Below are 15,603 nucleotides of genomic sequence, written 5' to 3' on the forward strand. Positions count from 1 at the left end.
CTCACTGGTAAAGGTACGTACATAGTTAAATTCAGAATACTCTAATACTGTAATTGTAGTGCATAAACTATTCATATATTCAGAGGAAAAAATCCAATAGGATAAATTTATTGTATCTGTACATATATATACATATAAATAGATATCTAAAAAGAGATTTGTAATAAGGAATTGGCTCATGTGATTATGCAGATTGAAATGTCCCACAATCTGCTATGCCTAAGTTGTAAAACCAGGAAAGCTCCAATCCAAGTCCAAAGGCTTGAGAACTATTTTATAAGTTCTGGTCCAAGTCCAAAAAGGCTTGAGAACCATTTTATAAGTTGTAGTCTAAGTTCAAAGGCCTAAGAACCAGAAGTGTCAATGGTGTAGGTCCCAGCTAGAGGGAAAGCCTCAAAAGAGGCCTACTCACCCACAATAGAGAGGGCAATCTGCTTTACTCAGTCTACAGATTCAAATGTCAATCTCATTTGGACACACCCTCGCAGACACACCCAGAAATAATGTTCGGCCAAATATCTGCGTACCTTATGAATCAGTAAAGTTGTGAATAATATTCCGTAATACCTAAAATTAACATAGGCAACACAATATTGACAGAGAAAAACAAACTGAAGGACTAACACTACCAACTTCAAGACTTACTATAAAGCTACAGTAATCAAGACAGTGTGGTAATGGTGAAAGAAAAGACAAATACATCAATGGAACACAATAGAGAGTGCAAAAATATACCCACAAAAATATAGTCAACAGATCTTTGAAAAAGGAGCAAAGGCAATACGATGGAGAAAAAAGATAATTTTTTCAACAAGTCATGCTAGAAGTAGACATCCACATGCAAAATAGAAAAAAAGTAAATCTAGACCTAGACCTTATACCTTTGACAAAAATTATCTTGAAATGCATTATAAATGTGAAATGCAAAACTATAAACTATCTAAAGGGTAACATAGGAGAAAATCTAGATGGCACTGGGTATGGTGATGACTTTTTAGACATGACACCAAAAGGCATGATCTGTAAAAGAAAAAATTGATAAGCTGAATGTCACTAAATTACAATTTTTTTTGCTTTGTGAAAGGCATTTTCAAGAGAATGAAAAGAGAAGCCACAGACACTGAGAAAATATTTGCAAATCATACACATCAGGGGTCCCCAACCCCCAGTACTGGTCCGTGGCCTGTTAGGAACTGGGCTGCACAGCAGGAGGTAAGTGGCAGGTGAGTGGGTGAAGCTTCATCTGTATTTACAGCTGCTCCCCATCGCTCGCATTACTGCCTAAGCTCTGCACCCTGTCAGATCAGTGACGGCACTGGATTCTCATAGAAGCAGGAACCCTTATTGTGAAATGTGCCTGTGAGGGATCTAGGCTGCACGCTCCTTATGAGAATCTAAAGCCTGATGATCTGTCACTGTATCCCATATAACCCCCAGATGGGGCCGTCTAATTGCAGGAAAACAAGCTCAGGGCTCTCACTGATTCTACATTATGATGAGTTGTGCAATTATTTCATTATATATTACAATGTAATAATAATAGAAATAAAGTGCACAATAAATGTAATGCACTTGAATCACCCCGAAACCACCTGCTTCCACTCCAGTCAATGGAAAAATTGTCTTCCACAAAACCAGTCCCTAGTGCTAGAAAAGTTGAGGACTGCTGACATATACAATAAAGAACTGTTATCTAAAATATAGAAAGAACTATTAAAACTCTGTAAGAAAGCAAATAAATTTAAAAACCAGGTAAAAGACCTGAATAGACATCTCATCAAAGAAGATACACAGAGTGGAAGCAACAAGAATGCTTATCAAGTGCTGATGAGAATGCAAAATATTACACTTTTTACAGCAGCTTTATTCATAATTATCAAAACTTGGAAGCAACCAAGATATCCTTCCACAGGTGGATGGATAAACTGTGATACATGTAGACAACAGAGTATTATTCAGCACTATAAAGAAATGAGATATCAAGCCATAAAAAGACAAAGAAGAACCTTAAATGCTAATTACTAAGTAAAAGAAGACAATCAGAAAAAGCTACAAACTTTATAATTCCAACTATATGACATTCTGGAAAAGGCAATCTATGAAGTCAGTAAAAAAGTTGGTGGTTGCAGGCCGGGCATGGTGGCTCATGCCTGTAATCCCAGCACTTTGGGAGGCCGAGGCGGGTGGATCACCTGAGGTCAGGAGTTTGAGACCAGCCTGACCAACATGGAGAAACCCGTGTCTACTAAAAATACAAAATTAGCCAGGCATGGTGGCGCATGCCTGTAATCCCAGCTACTCGGGAGGCTGAGGCAGGAAAATTGCTTGAACCAGGAGGTGGAGGTTGCAGTGGACAGAGGTTGTGGTGAGCTGAGATCGCGGCATTGCACTCCAGCCTGGGCAACAAGAGCAAAACTCCGTCTCAAAAACAAAAAGCAAAAAACAAAAAAACCCCAAAAAAGTTGGTGGTTGCAGATGGGTGAAAAGGTCAGCACAGAGGATTTTCAGGGCAGTTAAACTATTCTGTATAATACTATAATGGAGGATACATGTCATTATACATTTTTCAAAAACCACAGAATGTACAACATCAAGAATGAACCCTATGGTAAACTATGGACTTCGGGTGATAATGATCTATCAGTGTAAGTTTAACAACTCTAACAAATGTACCACTCTAGTGCTGGATGTTGATAGTGGGGGAGGCTATGCATGTTTGAGATGGAATGGGTTGTATATGGGAACTTTCTGTACTTTCTGGTCAATTTTATTGTGGGTTTCTGGTCAATTGTGTTGTAAACCCTCTGCTCTAAAACATAAAGTCTACTTAAAAGAGAAAAACAAACCAACCTTGGGAAAAATATATCATGTATCTCCTGATGAATTACACTGAGAGGGACACACATCACCTATGCAAAACCCTTGCTAATGATACACTTAACTTATATCTAATCACAAATAAACTACACATATCCAAATTGAGAGGCAATCTACAAAATGTTGACTTTTAAAAAATGGCCGCATAGGCCGGGCATGGTGGCTCATGCCTATAATCCCAGCACTTTGGGAGGCCGAGGCAGGCAGATTACCTGAGGTCAGGAGTTCAAGACCCACCTGACCAACACAGTAATACCCCACCTCTTCTAAAATATAAAAATTAGCCAGGTGTGGTGGCGGGTGCCTGTAATCCCAGCTACTCGGGAGGCTGAGGCAGGAGAATTTCTTGAACCCAGGAGGCAGAGGCTGCAGTGAGCCAAGATCATATCACTGCACTCCAGCCTGGGCAACAACAGCAAAACTGTCTCAAAAAAAAAAAAAAAAAAAAAAGTCGTATCATAAAAAGACAAAAAAGAAAAGAAAAAAATGATGAAGAATTTTTCTAGATTAAAGACCAAAAAGGCTTCACAACTAAGTGCAATGAGTTATCCCTGATGGGATCCTGGATTGAAAAAAAAAAAAAATACAGGTATAAAGGACACTATTGTGAAAACGGGGGGGAAATTTGATTATGGATTACATTATTAGTTAGCATCATATTAATGCTAAATTTCTGGAGTGTGATAGTTGTATTATGATTATGTAGAAGAATGTTCTTACATGATACACATTGAAGTATTCAGGAATATAAGTCTGGTAATTTCTGTAACTGACTCTCAAAAGGTTCAGCAGAGAGCAAGAGAGAAAAAGGACCCAGAGGAGAAAGAGGAAAAAGATACAAAAGTAAGACTAAGTACAGTAACATTTTTTCAGAAGCTGAAGGAAACAAAGTGTGAGTCAAGGATTTTATATCCATCCAAACTACGTATCTTGTAACAAAATTATACAAAACCAGTTTGTAAGATGGGTGAACTCAGAGAACATCATAATTCCAAGTTGTTTTTAAAGAATCTACTGGAAGATAAACTTCATCTATGAGATGATTAAGAAATGTTGGTGAAGAAGTAGGGAATAAAAAGCATTAAATCACTTAAAAAAAAAAGCGGGTACTTTAAAATGCTAAAGGCATTCAATTCACTTCAATTCCCAGTGAAGATATAACTACTATAAATAGTTATGTATCACTTATCATAGCAGCCATCTTTACAAAGAAGAAATTCCATGAGATGTATGAAAAAACAGACAAACACCAACAAGGAACACTCCACTTTCAATTAAGAGAATGAAAAGGTTATAGAAGCCCTAAAAAACATAATAAAGTTTACCTTATTGCTAGAACATGAACTCTGCATTCAGAGAGAATAGCTTCTTTTTAACTATACATGGAATAGTCACAAAAATTACCATATATGTGTATTAAGTCATGAAGAAAACCATAGTAAAAACCATAATGAAAAAATACAGACAAAATTATACAATTGCAATGCAATAAAACTAGAATTAACCAAAAAACAAGAAATCCATTCTATCTGCTATTTTTTTAAAAAGTAAATAACTTGAGTCAGAGGGCAAACACTAATAAAATCACAGACTATCTAAAAAAAAATTAATGAAAGCACTACAAGTCAGAAGCTAAGGAATGCAACTAAAATAGCAATCTGATGAAAATTGAGATGCTTTAATGCTTATATCAATATAAACAAAAGAAGAAAATTAAATGAAATAAACATTGAACTCAAAGGATTAGAAAATAAAGCAAAAGAAAGGAAGAGTGCCAACAAATACACAAAAACTTGCGCAACTTTTTTCTAGAAAAATATACCAAATATACAGAATAGAAAAATTTCTTAAACGTGACTCAGTAGAAATAAAAAGTTTAAACAACACAAAAATCCAAAGATGAAATAGTTATCAGAGTTAATCTTACCAAAAAGCACCAGTATAAGCCTTCAAACACCAGATAACCCCTGTATTAATGACGTTTTTTACTTTATCTTTCATATTTTGATATTTTGGGAGGGGTGTTGGAGGGTGTGCTTATACATCCAGAGAGAGACTGCCCCTCTTGGGACCAGCTAATTCCTTAAGGCGGTAAACTTACTTGGGAAAACATTTCTCATATGCAAGACAACCACTATCTAACTTTTACACATAAACCAATAATTCCCCACTACTAAACCAACTCAAGACCATATACCAGACAACAACAGACAGCCTCTAGTCCCCAAAGCCTACTGAAATTATTCAACCTAGCCAATCCTAAACCGTTTACTCTGCCCTGCCTTGGCTTTTCCATAAAAAGGTCAATAACAGCACTGGTCTAGGCTTTCCTTTAGCTCCTGCTTCTGACTCCTGACAAAATCTGGTGCTTCCTTTGTAGCCCTGCATGGTGTGGTATGTCCCCTTCTCTCAGGAAATATAAGTAATAAATAATTATTTCAACAGCATTGATCACTCCATGCTTTGCCTCAGTCACCTCTATAAATTAAAATTCCACTGATACATGTGAGACAACCCCAAAAGTACTTAAACTGTTCCAAACCACAGAAACAAAAACATTTTTCCAAATTCATTTTCAGGGAGCAAAATTACAAAGAAACTTATCTGATCTCATAAAGACTACAAAAATAAAGACCAATATCACTTATAAATATGAATAAAAATATGAAATTAAATTTTAACAAACAGCATTAAATATGACCAAGTGATATGTATTTCAGGAATGCAAGGATGGTTCAGCATAAGAAAATCCACTAATATAATTCACTATATTCATAAATCTAAGAAGAAAACACATTTATTCTTCTCCATAGATGTTGAAAGGTCATTCAACAAAATTCAAACCCATTCCTAATATAAACACTCAATAAAATACAAGTTGGTAAACACTTCCTTAATATTAGAAATATACATATATATATATATCAGCCAAAAAGCCAGCAACTTAATGAAGATACACCAAGTACATGACTGCAAAATGAATAAAGCACAGCTATGTAATAGACAAGAGAAAAAGATTTAGTCAAATGAATAAGACAGGAAGAAATAAAACTTTGTGTATTTATAGATGACATAACAGATATACCTTGACAACCCAAGAGAATCAATCATAAACTCATATAAACAGAAAGAAAATTCATTAAAATGGTAGGATGTAAAACACTAAAAAGTGAAAACCATCCACATATATATGTACACACACAATAGCCTGTTAGAATATAGTCATGTGTTGCTTAACAATGGGGATATGTTCCAAGAAATGCATCATTAAGGTGACTTCATTATTGTGAAATCACCAGAGTATACTTAAATCTAGATGGTATAGCCTACTACATGTCTACAGCATGTTACCATACTGAATACTGTAGGCCACTGTAACACAGTGGTTAAGTATTTGTGTATCTAAACATAGAAAAGGTATAGTAAAAGTACAATATTATAGTCTTATGGGACTGCCATTGTATATAGTCCATATATTTCCACTGTTGATGGAGATGTCATTATGCAGTGCATAGCTGTATAACAGAAGGGAAGGGGACATTTACAACAGCAACAAAAATGACAAAATAACTAGGAGTAAGCACAACAAGAAATGTGCATAACTGCTATACAGAAAACCTTAAAACACTACTTTGCAAAGTAGTCTGCTACTTTTGACTAAAGTAGACTAGAACAAATGGAAAGACATATGTGTTTTTTTTTTTTTTTTTTTTTTTGAGACGGAGTCTTGCTCTGTCACCAGGCTGGAGTGCAGTGGTGCGATCTTGGCTCACTGCAATCTCCTCCGCCTCCTGGGTTCAAGTGATTCTCCTGCCTCAGCCTCCCAAGTAGCTGGGACTACAGGCGCACACCACCATGCCCAACTAATTTTCGTATTTTTAGAAGGGACAGGGATTCACCATTTTGGCCAGGATGGTCTCAATCCCTTGACCTCATGATCTGCCCGCCTCAGCCTCCCAAAGTGCTGGGATTATAGGCATGAGCCACCATGCCTGGCTGACATATCTTTTTAATGGATAGGATGATTCAACATTATTGAGATAGCTGTTGTTCCCAATTTATGAAAAATTAATGTAATCTCAATGAAAGTAATTTTTAAAATGTAGTTGGACCAGTTGATCCTAAAGTACATGTGGAAAAAAGCAAAAGCAAGAAAAACCAAGAAAACCCTGAAGAAGAATAGTGTGAGATGGGGGGATGGGGAAAAGATGCTACAGAACAGCATTATAAGTCTTTATGATTAAAACAGTGGTAGTAGGCATGGATCAATGATATACACAATGGAATATGACAGAAAAGCTAAAACAAAACCAACTATGTGGGGAAACTTAGTACATCATGTAAATGTCATATCAAATTACTGAAGAAAAGGTAAAGTTTTTAATAAATGTTGGGGAAATGGATAACTTTGGTAGAAAAAAATTAGATCAATACTTCACAAGAAATACCAAATTTGACTTTTAAACAGGTCAGAGATTTAATGTAATAAATGAGAAATCCCCTAAGTACTAGAAGAAAACATGAGTGAATAACAAATTGTTATTTGAATTCCTACAGTCTGGTAATTAGGAAAGCTTTTCTAAGACAATCAAAATCTGGAAGCAATAAAACAAAAGACTGATACATCTAACTACATAAAAGCAAAAACTTTCTGTATGGCAAAAGATATAGTCAAAGACAAAGGGCACAAATATTTATAAATGATATAAAGAGCTCTAAAAAAATCAAGAAAAATTAGAGACCAAAAGTCAACAGAAAAAAAAAAACTATCAAAAACATGATCACATAATTCACAGAAAAAAAAAGGCAAATGACTCCTAAATATATAAAAAGGTACTTTACCTCACTCATAAGAGAAATGTAAAATAAACTCAAGCTAGAGATACCAATTCTAATCTATCAGAGAAAAATTCAACAGCTGAGCCACATACTGTGTTGGTGAAGTTATAGAGAAATGGGTATTCTTATTTATTTATTTATTTGCTGGTGAAACTGCAAAATGATAGAACCTCTACACAGAGCAATTTGGCAAGCACATCTAATAAAATCACATATGCATTTAGTCTCCATTACTGCAATTCCACACCTAGGAATCTACAAATATATAATTACAAAAATACAAAATGCACATACACAAGGTTATTCATTACAGCACTATATGTAACAGCAAAAGCTTGTAAACAAGTCATGAAAATGAGGAATATATCTGTATACCTGTGATGGTTAATTTTAGGTATCAATTGTCAAACATTATCTTAGGTGTTTCTTTGAGGGTGTTTTTGGATGATATTAACATTTACATTGGTAGACTAAATAAAGCAGACTGCCTTTCCGTAATGTGAGTGGGCCTCATTCAATCAGTTGATGCCTGAATAGAACAAAAAAGCTGACTCTCTTGTGAATAATTCAAGAGAATTCCTCCTGCCTAACTGCCTTTGAACTGGGACACCAGCTTTTTCCTGCCTTCAGACTCGAAGTGGGTCTAGAGGCTGCTGGCCTTTAGAGTGGATCTATACCTTCAGCTCTCATGGATTGCCACCTTGCCCACTCACCTTGCAGATCTTAGGAGTTGTCAAACTTGATAATCATATGCATTCTTTATAATAAATATTACTGTACATACAAACAGACACATCCTATTGCTTCTGTTTCTCTGAAGACTCCTGAGCAACACCAAATACAGTTAATTCTCATATTAAGTAAAAAAGAAAGGTACAGAGTATATAACAGTATACAACACACTACCACCTACAGGGATAAGCGTGGATATATGTACATATGCATATGTACATGGGTATGAATTTGTTTATTTTTGCAAAAACAAACACTGGTAGGATAAAAACAAAACAAATGAAAATGGTTACCCATAGGAGGTGTTACCTGGTGTAATGCCTATATGACAGTTGAATTCTGATCCTGCCCCAACTCTGCTTATCTTTAAGAAACAGGATACTTGTAATAAAAAGTTCCCTTCGAAATAATGAGACCAGCTGAGACTCGTTAGAACCAAGATAGCTGACCTAATGAAAAGACCTCACGTTTCATTATAAACTCATTTCCATGCTAAATGAAATGGTACTCCCACCAGTTCCATGACAGTTGGCAAATGACCATAACAACTGGAAGAAGCCATAAAAGGACAAAAAGGATGGTGGCACTCCAGTTCTAGAAAGTTCACTGCCCATTTCTAGAAAAGACATGAATATTAATCCTCTTGCTTTTAATGTCCAATGCCTTCATTAGAAAACCCTGTATTTTAACCCCCCAGCCTTTCACTAGTGGAGAAGTTGAATTGTGAGCTATGCTCCTGCTTCTCAATTCCATGGCCATCAAATAAAGCCTGCAGTGCTTGATACTCACTTCTGGTTTTGTGTACTGGTTTCGTGACAATGAACAGAGAAAGACCCCATCTTTTGGTGAACCAGCTTTGTTGGTAACAGAGGCAGGTGTAAATGAAGAAAATAAAAGGGAGTCTTTTTTGAGTATACCTTTTTATAAGGTTTGACTTTTGAACCATATAAATGTTTTACATTCTCCAAAATTAAAATAAGAACAAAAAATGCCCCAAACTGAAAATAAAGTGAAATCAACTGTATAGCAAATTGGTATTACAACCATACAGAAAAGAACTGTTTCAAGCAACTTTTAAGCATATATTCCGATCCTTGGTGGGATATGTCTTAAAGACAAAAGAACTGCAAAGAAATCTTACATTTCAGTTATTTTATTTTTAGAAAATCAGTATTGCAATTTTTAAATCATTTTATGTAAATTGTAGGAAAAGGCTAATGTATTAACGTAATTCAGAACCAAGTCCTTTGGCGTAACAGAAGAGAAATAAAAAACAGAGAAGTTAAGCAAAAATAAATATAAATATAAGACAAAGTTGTTAAGCAAAAATCTTATTAAACTGGAGTGGAAAATATCAATTAGGAATTTTATTGAATATTTATATATAACACTATATAACATATTATATATTTTTCTAATTCTCTTTACCAAAAAGATGCAGAATAAAGCACACCCTGTGCACATCTAGTGCCCACATGTAACTTTTCAAATGCCATTTCCCACTAAATGAAACTAGGACTCCCTGAAGAAACAGTGATTCCAGGTCTCGACGAGGGGAAGCAAAGACTCATCTTTGTACTACAGAGCAAGAAAGTGCTCACAGGTGATGTAAAACACAGAAGTAAACTTTGACTGGGCTCCTGCTGCCTAATATGAAATTATTTGAACACCCCACCCCCCGAAAAAAGACTAATAATGAAAAATGGAATAAATAAAAATCCAAGATGTTACTGTGACATTCCAAAAAAAAAAAAAAAAACCCCACAACCCAGTTGTCCTAACTGTAATTGACTATTATACCAATTGCTTTTGTGAAAAGTGGTAATTAAACAGAATTACAATTTTTTAAATCTGATTTTCTGGATAGCATGTAATCATCATTCACTGTTTATAAAGGAAAATTCTTTTATTTACAAATGAATGCCAGCTAATAAATGTCAAGAAATAATACAATTTTAAAAATAATTATTTTGTAACCCTAAATATTATTTAATAAATGGAAGTAAAACTGTTTGTTGAAACACTGTTAGGAAAGAGGATTGATCCACAAACCAAAATATCACTCTACATGTTACTTAATTATAAAGGGATAACATAAGTTTACAATGGAAAGATTGAGTAGATACCACCTTAACCAAATGACAACATTTAGTATCTCTAATGGTGGTACACCTCACAATAAAAACCTACTAATATGACACAAAATGATGTATGAAGCTTCATCTAATAGATATTTTTGCAAAAATATCTGACCTGAATCAATCCTTTAGACCCAACTTTCAGTTTACAGGAAATAAATGAGATTGAGGAAATAAATAATTGGTACCATGAGAAAACAATCAGATAATCCTGCATGTAGAACACAAAACTAGTTTGGAATTAGGATGCAGATTATCAGAACAGCTCATATGATACAATTTAAAAAACAACATATTAAAAAGAAATTACGAGAGATGAGAATGCAAAGGGGTCTAAAGGAAATAAATTACAGACAAGCGCAAGTCCTTCCAAAATGAGAAGGGATCACAGGCACTGGGGCATTTGCTGAAATGGTACCTGGGCTGCAGAGAATCAAGCCTTCTAGGGCAGAAATACTCTGCTGGATTAAAGGGAAATGGCAGAGCTTTTAACAACTGCTTGGCTGTGTGACAGACTGATATCTTTAAGAAACTCAAATGTATTGATAATTCTCCCCATTCTCCTCCTGATTCCCTCCACAGGTCTATTTAGGAGTATGTGAAGGCAGCAACAGCACTGGTGGCTGTGAGTGGGACTAAAAAACAGAAAAAGATTAGGCTTATGTCCTGCAAGAGAGTTGCACCTGTAATATACACAGAACAGGATTCATTCACTATCAAAGCACTTGAGAGGAGAAGTGAGTTGAAACCATCTCAAGAGGTCATCCAGCTCCAATACAGCTCAACTCCTGATGGTATCAAAGTGTTCAGTCTTTCATTCTAGCTGCCTTTCAGAGCAAAAAAAGCAGGTCTCTCTGGAGAAAAGGGTATTTATGCCAATCTCTGCTAAACACAGTGACAGTATAAAAACAGAATTACCACTCATAAAGCAGGAAAAAATGATCCATAACCAAAAGAAAAAAATAGCCAAAAGACACAGACCCACAGATAAGACATGTTAGAATAAGCAGACAAAAACTTTAAAATAACTATTTTATTTTTTTAAAATAGAGAAAAAGACAACTCAAATGAATAAAAACAGAGAACTTCAACAGAAAAATTAAATCTCTATAAGAGCCAAGTAACTATTATAGAAAAACTGAGAAAAATGGTATCTTAAAAACATCTTTATTGGTTAATGATAGATAAAAAAGCTAAGAAAGGAAAATCAGTAAAGATATATAGAATACTTGAACAACACTATTAACCAGCTTGAACCAACAATTGCAAAATGCAGAATGTGGGATATTCTACAAATTAACTGACATTTGTTTAAAAACTCAATGTTATGAAACAAACAAACAAAAAAACCAAGAACCTAAAGAACTGTAACCACCAAATGCAATGTATGAGACTTGATTGGATTTAGAAAAAAAAAGATATATATAAAATATATAAATTTTAAAATATATTTTGAAGACAGTAAGAAAAACCTGAACTTATGAACCAAGTATTTTAGAAAATTAGATTACTGTTAACTGTCTTAATATGATGACGGTGTTGTGGTTATGTAGAAAAATTTCCTAATTCTTAGGAGATGTGTGCTAATAGATTAAGGGATAAAATGTAATGTTATCTGCAATTTACTTTCAAACAGTTCAGGAAATAGTGTGTTTATAGTACATGTTTCTCTGTATTTAAAGAGCTAAAAAAGGCAAATTCCTTTATTGAAGGTATAGCTATACCTGTATATTGCATTTTTTTTCCTGGATTTTAATGGTTCATATTACATATAAAATTTTATTATTCTGTCCTTAGCAGAATAATGTCAGTAAGGCTTACGCCATATAACATATTCCCATAAGTTTTAAGTATAGCAAGAAGCAAACTTTTGTCCAACCCTTTTTAAAGCCCACTTTAGCTTTCAAACTGACATTGCTTTTAGAATTATCAAAAAGAGAAAAAAATTGCATATAGCTCACAATTATATATAACTCAAGTTTCAAAACATAATATTGTTTCAGTCTTTTCCCCAAACCTAGTTTTGTTTAAAGACGTTACATAACTTCTCTTAGTATTACTTGATAGTAAAAAAAAAAAAGAAATTTAACCATATCTTGCCACTGTTCTTTTTTTTTAACAGTATGACCTAAATTCCTAATGATTTTTTCAGCAGTTTACATAAAAAATGACCTCGTGATAATATAACGATTGATAAAACAAAAATCCAAGGAAAAAGGAAGAAGACTGAAGTTTGAGGCAGATTCATTGTTCAAGTAGAAGGTAAAAGCAAATGCTCCTATGAGAATACTACCTATCAAAGTTCATTTAAGAGATATAGTTTGAGGGCCCGCCTGCTGTACTGTAATAGTAATTTAAAAGCACTACGCTAAAATCCAACAACGATGGTCTTAAACGGCAATAGTACTGATTTCCTGACTTTCTGTTACAGGGGAACTATTTGGTTCAGTAGTATGCCTCATTTTGTTCTTAACTTGAGGGAGAAAATGTATATTCTGTAAAACAGTCAGATTTATAACTATTTTCTCTCTAGAAATGCAAATAAAAACATTTAACCCCAACCATCCCATCTCCTATTATTCTGGCACCTTTCTTTAGTTCCTTAACTCCATTATTCTTTGACTCCACAATCCACTGATGGTACCACTTTCTCACTATATATTTTCAATTCCCTTACATATCATCATAATCACTAAAATGTGTGCCCCATCACCTCCCTGGCTCCTCTGAGTCATTATACTTATTTGAGCATTAATCCTAGTACATTGCCCTGTCAACTCACTATTCTCATTCACCAACTGTTTAACTATAATTTCGTGCCATGATTATTGAAGTAGTTTTGTAACTGGGTTCCCTTACTGACACCCTTGCCCTTCCTATAGTCTATTCTTAACACAGAAATTAATTCTTAAGAATTCTTGACACCTTGCAAAAGGTTAATAAAATCCTGTCACTTCTTTTGTCAAAACAGCCATATGACTTCCCATGTCAGAGTAAAAATCAATGTCTTTAAAATGGTCCATGAGACCCTACAAAATCCAGCTGTTCATTACCTTATTTTCTACCTCTCTCCCTCTGTCATTTTGCCTTGGCCACACTGGTCTCCTGGTTGTTTCTGAAACATGTCAGCATGCCTCTTCTTCAAGGTCTTTAGACTTGGTAGGGCTGGCTTACTCTCTCATTTCCTTTATATCATTGGCACACATCTTTCCCTACCTTACTTAAAATTGTTTTAGTTTTCCTTGCTTTATTTTTCTCATGGCGCTCACCACTGTCTGAACTAGTATAAATTTAACCAACACATTGTTTCTGGCCACTCACCCCAACTAGCATGTAAGCTCTATGAGAGCAAGGATTTTGTGAGTTTTATTGTACTCCTAGTGCCTATAATATGACTGGTACAAAATAGACAATCACTAAATATTATTTATTAAATAAAAGAACTAAGTTAAATACCTATTTTTCTCTGAATTATTTGTTGAATGAATGAAATATGCATTATTACAGTTTTAAAATGAGATGTAAAAAGTTTTGAATAAAAATGGAAAGAAAATGTAAATCAGAAGTTACCATAAACTTACTGTCCATGAGAAAGACAATGCTTTATTTTTGGGAATTCATGTTTATTTGTTTAGTCTCTAGGTTTTTTTTTTTTTTTGGTCCAGAGTTACTTTTGTGGTTTGTTATATAGGTAAATTGCATGTCACAGGGGTTTGGTATACAGATTATTTCACAACCCAGGCAATAAGCATAGTACCCAATAGGGAGTTTTTCAGGGAATTCATGTTTAAGTTTAGTCAATATACTTATCCTTTCTTATAATTTTACCACATTGAGAGAAGTAGTATCAGCATTATTTCATTTTCTGATATTTTTAACATTAGAATCTATATCATGAGAAAACAAACATTATCCAAAGTCAATATAAATGCTGGACTACCCTGAATCGTACATCAAAAATTCAAGATTTTAAAAATTTTAAGATGTTTTAAGACTTTATAGAACTCACTTTTACTTGAATCTAAATAATTATTTAAAGAAATTTTTATACCATAACTTATTAATGAGTCAAGTATTAAATCATTATATTTAAATGTATTGTATGTATTAAATGCATTTAAAGCCATATTTTTTTAACAGTTAAAACAAGTGTGTCAAAAGCATTTTTATTTAAAAAGGTAAATGAAACAGACCTGGGGAAAGTGAAGCAAAAGGGAGAAAAGTTGTTTTAAAAGACACGATTTCTTTTTTTTTTTTTTTTTTTTTTTGAGAGTCTCGCTCTGTGGCCCAGGCTGGAGTGCAGTGGTGGTGCAATCTCGGCTCACTGCAAGCTCCGCCTTCCAGGTTCAGGCCATTCTCCTGCCTCAGCCTCCCGAGTAGCTGGGACTACAGGCACCTGCAACCATACCCGGCTAATTTTCTGTATTTTTAGTAGAGATGGGGTTTCACTGTTAGCCAGGACGGTCTCAATCTCCTGACCTCGTGATCCGCCCGCCTCGGCCTCCCAAAGTGCTGGGATTACAGGTGTGAGCCACCACCCCCGGCCTAATACACCATGGAATACTATGCAGCCATAAAAAATGATGAGTTCATGTCCTTTGTAGGGACATGGATGAAACTGGAAACCATCATTCTCAGTAAACTATCGCAAGGACAAAAATCCAAACACCGCATGTTCTCACTCATAGGTGGGAATTGAACAATGAGAACACATGGACACAGGAAGGGGAACATCACACTCCGGTGACTGTTGTGGGGTGGGGAGAGGGGAGAGGGACAGCATTAGGAGATATACCTAATGCTAAATGATGAGTTAATGGGTGCAGCACACCAGCATGGCACATGGATACATATGTAACAAACCTGCACATTGTGCACATGTACCCTAAAACTTAAAGTATAATAATTAAAAATAAATAAATAAAAGACATGATCTCTTTCATAGTATTTCCGGTATTCTATTTTGGCACTATGAATTATATACAGCATCACTTAGATTTAAGAGTTTTGGCCAGGT

The 15,603-nt window shown here is 34.8% G+C and overlaps 1 protein-coding gene across 1 annotated transcript in view; it reads right to left on the reverse strand.

The window, feature by feature from the left end:
- Nucleotides 1–15,603, reverse strand: part of BMT2 (base methyltransferase of 25S rRNA 2 homolog) — a 116,285-nt gene that overhangs the window by 83,565 nt on the left and 17,117 nt on the right. The gene's annotated exons all lie outside the window — the stretch shown is intronic.

The sequence above is a fragment of the Nomascus leucogenys genome, chromosome 13 (assembly GCF_006542625.1).
Source record: "Nomascus leucogenys isolate Asia chromosome 13, Asia_NLE_v1, whole genome shotgun sequence".
NCBI classification, from domain to species: domain Eukaryota; kingdom Metazoa; phylum Chordata; class Mammalia; order Primates; family Hylobatidae; genus Nomascus; species Nomascus leucogenys.